Raw genomic sequence first — 9,657 nt, 5'->3', positions numbered from 1 at the left:
GTTGTGTGTATTAATGGCATTGGAAATGGCCCAGTATAACTAGTCAGATAGTTATAGCCAGATATTTAAGATTTTTGTAAAAACTTATTTGTATTTTACAGTTTGAACTGCAAAAATCTATGTAATATGTACCCGGCCAATTTATGTGTTCAGCAGGAAGCAGAAGTATGGCCTTCCTTTATATTTCCTATTCCTTTTGAATCTTCTGAATGGAATCAAAGATTGACATATAAAGTGTCAAACTCAAGTCACCATCCTGCTGTTGTGTCTGCATGCATCTCACCACTGTTACAGATTTCACACAGCTCCATCACTGTACCAGCATTTCTGAACCAGCCACACCAAATTCCACTGATCCAGCCTACCATCACAGCTTCAACATATCAATGCACCAGACTCTAATGCATTATTCAACCAGGTCAGCTTAACTACAGACTCATCTTTGCTGTTGAACTGGTTCACCAGTACTGTTCCACTGGCTTTTATCTACTTATCCATTGGTTCACTTTTGCTATTCACCTATGCTGCTGCATCACTGTCTGTGCAAGTCTCTTCTCTTCCACCCAGAACCTCTAGACCAGCAGTTCTCAACCTGTGGGTTCGTGACCCCGGCGGGGGTCGAACGACCAAAACACAGGGGTCGCCTAAAGCCATCGGAAAATACATATTTCCAATGGCTTTAGCCCAGGGGTCCTCAAACTACGACCTGCAGGCCACATGCGGCCCGCCGAGGACATTTATCCAGCCCGCCGCATGTGACCCATGCACCGTCACCTGGATTGCTCCCTATCTCAGCCCTTATCAGCCAAATTCAATTAAACCTACTAATAAGAGCTCAGAAATCCCAGAGTTTTCACCTCCCCTATCTGAGAAGCTCTGCTACTTAAAAGACACAAACAGCTCAGAGCTGCTCCCAGCCCCTCCCTCCCCCTGAGAGCAGGCAGCTACATCACTTAACAAATGAGCAGATAATACCAAGCCATAGAAATGGAGTGTAAACAATGAAGTGAATAAATTAAGATAGCAGCCAAACAAAGCAGTTTTGATAAAGCAATGCATTTAGGAAAAGTCTTAAATCCACACAAACTAGCAGTATAGATAGGATACTTGTAATCGGACAACCCCTTTAAATATGGAGTTCAAAACAAGTCTCATGCATACGTTACAGTGTTGGATATTTGTATGATATCACAGTATGCACTTCAATAACATACAGTTGCACTATACAAAACTTTAGGAAGTTTTGCTTGTTATCTTCTTTTAAATTTATTTCTGCCTGTCTTTGAATCTGTAGAAATCTCCCAACTAGATGAAAAGTCTACTGTCTTTATGGCAGCCATATGGATATGATAGCTTCATGAAAGAAATGCTGAAAAAACTGCGTGCACTTTCAAGCAAACATTACAGAAAAAATGTCATCTCATATAAATTCTGATTGCCTTCAGAGTCCTTTAACTAAAGCTCTTCCACTGTCTCATTATCTGTGCAAACAAGCAGTCCCAGCTTATGGCCTCATGTATATGTCAAGCTATCAGTCATCATATGTTACAGGTTGCTTTAATTAGTGAGCCAGTGATGGGAAAGAGTCACCATTTGTCCTATAACACATTTTATTAACATACTGGTAAGGTAAAAACGTAGTGCTAAAGTTCAGTGAGTTCTACACGTATAATATGTCACATTCAAAGAAATCTAGGGAATCTTTTTTTTTGGTAAATGTGAGGAGTGAATAAATCTAGATATATTTGCTGAATAAATTACCAGCGGTGTGCCACACGACCAAGAACTGTGCGACACAGCAACTGTTTTATAGAAAATTTGTTTTTAATATCTGTTCAGTGGATCCATTAAAGAGGTTATCCAGGCACATTTTTATACTTTAAATATGGCTGGGGAGGTGAAAAAAATGATATTCTATATCTATAAATGATATGCTCTATCTGAAACTAAATCTCTCTAAGACAGAACTACTACTGTTTCCACCATCTAATAGATCTGTCCCTGATATATCCATTGCAGTCTCAGGCCTTACTATAACTCCTAGGCAGCATGCCCACTGCCTCGGGGTTGTTTGACCTTTCCTTCACCCCTCATATTCAATCACTTGCACACTCATGTCAGCACCACCTCTAAAACATCTCCAGAATACGCCCTTTCCTTACCAGAGATACATTAAAGACCCTTATTGTCTTTATGATTTACTCTCGCCTTGACTACTGTAACTCCTTACTAATCGGTCTTCCCCTCACTAAACTCTCCCCTCTACAATCTATTCTGAATGCAGCGGCCAGGCTCATCTATCAGGCTAGACGCTACAGCGATGCCTCCGGTCTGTGCCAGTCGCTACATTGGCTGCCTGTTCATTACAGAATACAATATGAACTTAACAATTCCTTTAATCCTAGAGCTACATGGTTAAAAACGAAAAATGAGGAGACACCGAGCGACCCATAGTGTAGTTGAATGAATAGAACAAGACTGAAGTAGAGATAAGAATATATCTCACAATTTATCTGAGACTGTCAGCGCTCCACCTCCTCTGCCAATGCCACAGCTACAAGTAGCAGGAGTAAAAGCAGCATCAGCAACCAGTAATGTATCTAGAACTTGATGAACCAGAAATTTTTCATCTCGCAGCACCATTCATATTTTTTTTTCATATTCCTGACTTTTGTTTGCTGTGACCCTTGGATTTGTCAGTGGATCTGTGTGGAGATACAGTGACAAAGAGACACAGAAACTTCCCAGTGCGGCTTTAGCTTGTTCTCAGCTACCCTTCTTAATTGTTTGATCATTTTTCTGGTACAGACCCATAGTTTCCATCTGACTACATTTCTGTGCTTCAAAGCTGATACCTCTGGCTGTCACTGATTGTTCTGAAAACCCACGACCTGGGGTTCAGACTAGAGATGGGCAACCCTCACAGGATTCGTTTAGATGAATATTCATGAGGCCCTAGTGCAGATAAATTGTTTTCACAAAATAAAAACCAACACCAAAAATGCTTAAAAATGTTAAAAAGTTAAATGTTTGATTTATGATTTCAGAAATGGTTTTTAAACATTGAAAAAACTGTGTGTAATAAAATCCTTAAAGAGACTAGGTCAAGAAGAAGAAGTAGCTTATTAATGGCAACAGCCACCATCCAAAATGTCTGATGATTTTGTCAGGGGACTTCACAGCCAGTTGCAATGGTTGGTGTTGGAGAAATCATAGCTTAGACTAAGCCTATTTGGTCCATAAAATATGAACCGGTTGTAAGTCATATTTTCTTGGGCCTGGGCTCCAAGAGTCATATTGACCAATGATTCTAGGAGTTCCCCACAGGAACACAGGACTAATATCCCCTTTTTCAATCATGTTTTCAGTACAGAATAGTAGGACTATGGAGAGGCAAGGACTCCTAACATTATAGATCACTGTGATCCTTAGAGTCCAGGTCCCTGCACAGTATTCGGTCCAGGAAATGCAAATGGAATCTGGTCCATATTTCATGAAATATAGAAGGACTGTATACAGCCCACTCACGATTAGATGCTTGAAATCTTGTGGAAATGTGCGCTTCTCTTATTAGGAAATAGCAATAGATGCAGCAGATCAAACCCCTCCGGTTAGGGCAATCAGTCCACAGGAAAATAGTCTTTATAAATAAAACTTAGCTTTTATTCCATCTTGTGTCCAATAACAAGAATGTCATTAAAATATATGGAAGTCTCATCCCTTGGAGCACGGGAGTGAGTAGAACACTGACGCGTTTCAGGGACCATGTCCCCTTAGTCATAGCTTATATTTCATGGACTGAATATGACCATGTAAAGCTAGCCTTACTTGGCAGCCATTCAGAAAATAATGATCCATCTAATACAAGGATGGCTTGAGGTTTTTGTTTGTTTGTTTTTTTTTTTTTTTTTTAATATAGCTTGTGAGCCCCATATAGGGATCACAATGTACATTTTTTTTTTTCCTATCAGTATGTCCTAGTAGAATGGGAGAAAATCCACACAAACACGGTGAGAACATACAAACTCCTTGCAGATGTCGTTCCTGCCAAGATTTGAATCCAGGACTCCAGTGCTGCAATGCTAACCACTGAGCCACCGTGTTGCCCCTTAGGGTGGCTTGAGTTTGTAGTGTCCGAGAGTTTCTCTTTATTCTGGAATAGCGTAAGAGTCCCAAGCTGGAGACATACCTCTAAAACATCCATATGTCCTAATAAGACATGGGGATAGGAATTGTTTGCTGGAGATAAACGCTTATATTTCATGTTAATCAGGTGCAGGCTTCATTCTCATTCTATTGCTAAATATTTCGGATCCTTTGGAATTTTAGAGAACCAAGTATCTTTTTGTAATCTATGTAGGTGTAGCATCTTATGAATATATTTTATGCATGTTTATTCAGGTAGAGTACTATGCTGGTGAAGAAATTCTTTGTTGTTGATGAAAGTAATTTTACCCATAGAGTAAAGTAATAACTTCTTAGGAATTGCTATTTCTAGTGATTATTATTAGAGTTATTAAGTTGATTAATCTAAGGAATTTATATCATTTCAGTTTAAGGGGTCAGAATTTTTTCCAGCTGTGAGAATAAATTGGCAACTGCCCTGCAGGGTTCTCTACAAACTATACAAAGATGGTATCTGTCCTTATACACATTCAGCTATAATTTCATGTTTCCATTAACATATATTTACAGCTACAGTCATTCATTTCCACAATTTGGACACTTTTGTAGTATATATTTATAAAATATTTTATGTAACCTGAAATCATTTTATATGTTCCTATTATCATGTTCTTTTATCTTTTAATTATTATTTTTTTGTATTTCTTAAGGCCGAGGCCCCATGTGGCGGAAAAATCTGCAGTGTTTTACTTGTTTTACTTATTTGATTCCATCAAATCTCATCCATACATTTTAGGAAAATATGTGCAGTGGACTTTCCACAAAGGAAACCTCTGTCTGCTCAAAAAGTTCACAAAAATAAAGCAGTGTATCCAGCTCACCCTTGTATCCTGAGAACTCCTCCTGGGAAGCCTGGATAGCTTGGAGACTTCAGCCAGCTGATAAAGATATCACATGGAATGATCCAGCGTCGACCAGGGATATATATGTCAGTACATCCTAAACCGCAATGATTGTTACTATGTAACTCCTTTTTAAAGAAAAAAAATAAAAGTTACGTTCTATATACCCCCTGGGCGACACTGTATCATTCCATGTGACTGCTTAAAAAGTGGTTACCCACAGAAACTCACAGACCCCATAGACTATAAAAGAGTCTGCCAGGTTACTGCACGGTTTTCGCCAATTTTACACTGTCTACCAATAAGTATTTGGTAGAATAGAAAATAACATTTATTCATATTCAATAGTTTGTAGAATCTCCACGAGTGGCATTTACAGCCTCAACCCTCCGGGGCTTTCCACAAGTCCTTGTATGACGGCTAGTGATATTTTATTCCATTCGGCTTGGAGAAGACAGGTAAGTTCTTTCACCGATTTTGGACGGCTGCAGATTCAGGGGTCTGCCGACTCGGGCACATTCTGACAATCACCATTCACCTTCCACTTTGTAATCACATAGTCCACTGTCAATTTTGGGTAATTCAGGTTGCATGCTATGTCTCTTAAGGATCGACCATTTCTGTGGTACCCCACTATTACCACTTTCTCGAAATCGGACAACTCTGCACTTCGTGGCATCTTGCATGCAACTAATGCCAATGCTGTTTCCTACATGATATTTAATGGTGGAAGGCGTGACGTACATCACGACCGCAGATATCTTCATTTGCATTTGAATGGGTGTCCAAATACTTATTGGTAGACAGTGCTTGAGTACTTTTCTTTCCATTTATTGTAAGCAAAATGGGGACAGAGCCGCTGCATGCCAGTCTGAAACAACCCTGACTTATATAAAATCAATAAAAGTATTTGAAAAAAAAATGATGGAAGTGAATATCTTTTCTGCACCAGGTCTTACCTGCAACGAAAAGGTGGTAAAAGGAGTGGTAGATGGTGACAGGATGACAATAGTCATGTTCTATTTTCACCAAAGTAACGTGCCGCTTGAAAGAATTTCCACTAACATAATACATTATTTTATTACTTACGTAAGTTAAAAAGCTAAAGAATAATAAACTAGAATATTTTTGCATTACTAAACATAAAGGATAATGCCAAAGAGACATTTTCTGAGTGTTTTTTTCTGAATTTTGCATATTCACACCATTCCTATTCCCTCTGACATTGTTTAAGGACATCAAAATGCGTTCACCATTTAAAGTGATAAAAAGAATGGATTTTTTTTTTTTTTTTTGCTGAAGTTTTTCGCAGCCAGAATAAATCAGTTTGACCTTTAACTAAAACAAGAAGTCCTACATAAATATAATTATGTAAAGCCCTAGACTCACAGCGATCTATATGAAAATGAAGCTTTCAAGCTTTTAGTGCTAATGTTAAGTTAACATAGTGGCACATGAACAATATAACAACAAAGTCACGGAAAACTGTATTTAATTTGCCAAAGAACACTATTTAGATAAGCACACAAAAGATGAAACTACTCCCTTGTTAAACCTTGGGTCACCATGAAGAATTAAGAATAAAGTCAGTGACTTAAGTAAAAACAGAGTATTGTTAAAACAGACAACCGAAAGAATCCAGCATGATAGATTATTTAGCAGCCATTAAGGCATTAAAGTGAACCTGTCGGGTGGTTTTCCACCAAGTGCCCCCATCAGGATGAGGTCACTTGGTAGCTGTCTTATATAGAGATGAGCGAGTACTGTTCGGATCAGCCGATCCGAACAGCACACTCCATAGAAATGAATGGATGCACCTGGTACTTCCACTTTGACGTCGGCCGGCCGCTTAACCCCCCGCGTGCCGGCTACATCCATTCATTTCTATGTGAGCGTGCTGTTCGGATCGGCTGATCCGAACAGTACTCGCTCATCTCTAGTCTTATACTGTCCCTCACTAAATGTTCTATCGGTTAAAACTAAAGTTATAAACTTATAAAACCCTAAAACCCCACCCAAATGACATGAGTTTATGTAGTCCTAGGGAATGAGGCAGCAGCTTTACCTTTACCTAGTTACAGGGTACAGGGAACAGCTACATCTAGTCATGCCATCTAGGAGGTACAATCGCCAGGTCACTCTCTGCTCCTTTTGTGAATATGGTACTCATTCTATCTGCCAGCCAAATCTCCACTTGGCATAGCACTGCAACAGCGCTGAGACACTGTGTTGTGCCAGTGGTAGATCTGGTTGGCCATCAGAATAAGTGCTGCACTCACAAAGAAAGCAGAAAGGGAGCTGTCAATTATACCTCTCAGTATGTGACTTAGTTCCAGGATAGTATGACAATATGTTGCTGCTTTTCTCCCCCTGTGACTAAATAAACTTAATTTGCATAGGGTGTGGCTTTTAAGTTTATAATTTTCAATGAAAACCTTCTTTATAACTGTATACCTCCTTCCACACATGTATTTTATGTTAAGCAGATTTTTTGAAAACAAAAAAGCTTCATAATAATGTAGAACTAAATATTTGTTTCTATGTGTAGTCACTCAGTGGGGGGCAGTGTAAAATAATTGAATTGCAGCTTTTGTTAGAATTTCATAATAGTAATGTTGACTAATTCCCAGTAACTGCTGCAGGAACCTGGGAGGGGGAAGGGGAACAACAGAGAGAGTTGTTGTAATGTTAGACCCACTCCCAGTCCCTACCTACTTGTCTCAACTACCCTAGGCGGTACAGGACAACTGGGTGACAGCCCCTTCCTATAATATGAGTGGAACACAAAACACAGACAAGACGAACAAACAGATATGGATAATCAAGAGAGCCAGGAGTCAGAACCAATCAGGAAGATAAGTACAGAATCACAACCAGAAGAATAGTCAAAAGGGAAAAGCCAAGGTCAGAAATATAATTTCAGCAAATAGATTATAGCCAGCACACTCAGAGAAGCTAATAGTAAGCAAGCAAGGGAAGGCTCGAAAACTATATATAGGGAATTAGAACAGGTACTAATGTTAATGCCTTAGTAACCGGAGGAACTAATAACACTGTCTGGAATGACACACAGTAATGAATACTCAGCTGTGCTAAAACAACAGGATCAGAAGATCACAAATGGACACGCTTCCTACGCTGTTACAAGTGACTGGAGGATGGTGCAGAGGCCCGAATGGACAAAGATGTTACAAGTAAGATGCATTAATTGTTTGAGAAATTGTGAGTCCTTAAAAACTTTGGAGATCAGTTAAGTATGAACTGTACATATAACTACTGTATATATTGTATTCTTGAAGTGCTAACCAGGATCAGCATTATCTAAAAAGTTTGTGAGATCGCAAAAGTGGGGGCAACACAGTGGATAGCACTGCAGCCTTGCAACGCTGGAGTCCTGGGTTTGAATCCCACCACGAACAACATCTGCAAGGAATTTGTATGTTCTCCCTGTTATGTGGATTTCCTCCCATTCTACAAAGACATACTGATAGGGAAAATAAAAAATGTACATTGTGATCTCTATACGGGGATCCTAATCTACATTAACAAAAAAAGATTGCAAAAGTGGAAAATGCCTTTTAAATTGAGTCTGTTAACTCATAACAGACCCATAACTCAGCATATCAATCCAGACCAGGAGAGAGAGAGAGAGAGAAGGGTAAGACTCACCTGAAACACATGGTGTTTGTGAACTGATACATCCATTGCCATTGTTGCAAGAGGTAAACAGCAACCCCCCTTGTTGCTCCAAATAGTTCATTTGCATATTGACAAAAACAGTGTTATTTCAGCAAAAACTATTTGATTCTGTTGACCCTAACCCAGCGCCGCACCTCTCATGAGGTGACCTGAAGTGACCGCTTCAGGCGGCGCTATGCGAGGGCCCCGGGGAGGGCGGCATTTTTGCGGACCTAAGCCAGTCCAGGACAAGCTGTCCTGGACTGGCTTAGGGTCACCGTCACTGAGCGGTGGATTGGGGAGGCCGCTGGAGCAGCGCTGCTCCAGCAGCTGCCCCTCACGCTCAGGCAGAGAGCAGGTCCTCTCCCTGCCTGTTCTCTGCCTGCTAAAGATGCTCGCTCCGCTCGGCCCCGCCCCCTCCATGTGGCCCCGCCCCCTCCGCTTCACCCCTGCCCTAACCTATCTTTCTGCAGGATTGGGCTGAGTTGTGACAGACTCCCTTTAATAACTATATTAATGGGAGCATCCTCCATAAACCCATGGTCTTTCTATGCTCCATGACTGCCATGACTATGGTACATGATTGGTTGCTCCAGTCTTAGGTTACCCTGACACATTATTTATGCAGTAGAAGTAAATAAAGACTGGCAGGAGACCAAAGCGCTATCAAAACCAGGACGCTGGGGTATTAGAACGGCATATAAGTCATCCTTAGTTATTTTAATCAATATTTAGCTCATTTGTTATGAAGATGAGAAATTATTTTATGTTCATGATAAAACTATAACAGTGAGCCATAAAGCAAACAACCTGAGCAAATATTATCTGCAGATGTTACAGTATAAATAGAACGGATTGCTCTTGTCTATTGCTGTGACATAACATGTAGTGCATGAAGTAAAGCATAAGTATTAAGAAAAAAAAAAAAAGAGTGCATTAATAACATTCACTT

Source organism: Leptodactylus fuscus, chromosome 2 (assembly GCF_031893055.1).
Source record: "Leptodactylus fuscus isolate aLepFus1 chromosome 2, aLepFus1.hap2, whole genome shotgun sequence".
In the NCBI taxonomy this organism is placed as follows: domain Eukaryota; kingdom Metazoa; phylum Chordata; class Amphibia; order Anura; family Leptodactylidae; genus Leptodactylus; species Leptodactylus fuscus.
The sequence above is the reverse complement of the archived record's forward strand: the minus strand, read 5'-3'. Positions refer to the sequence as shown.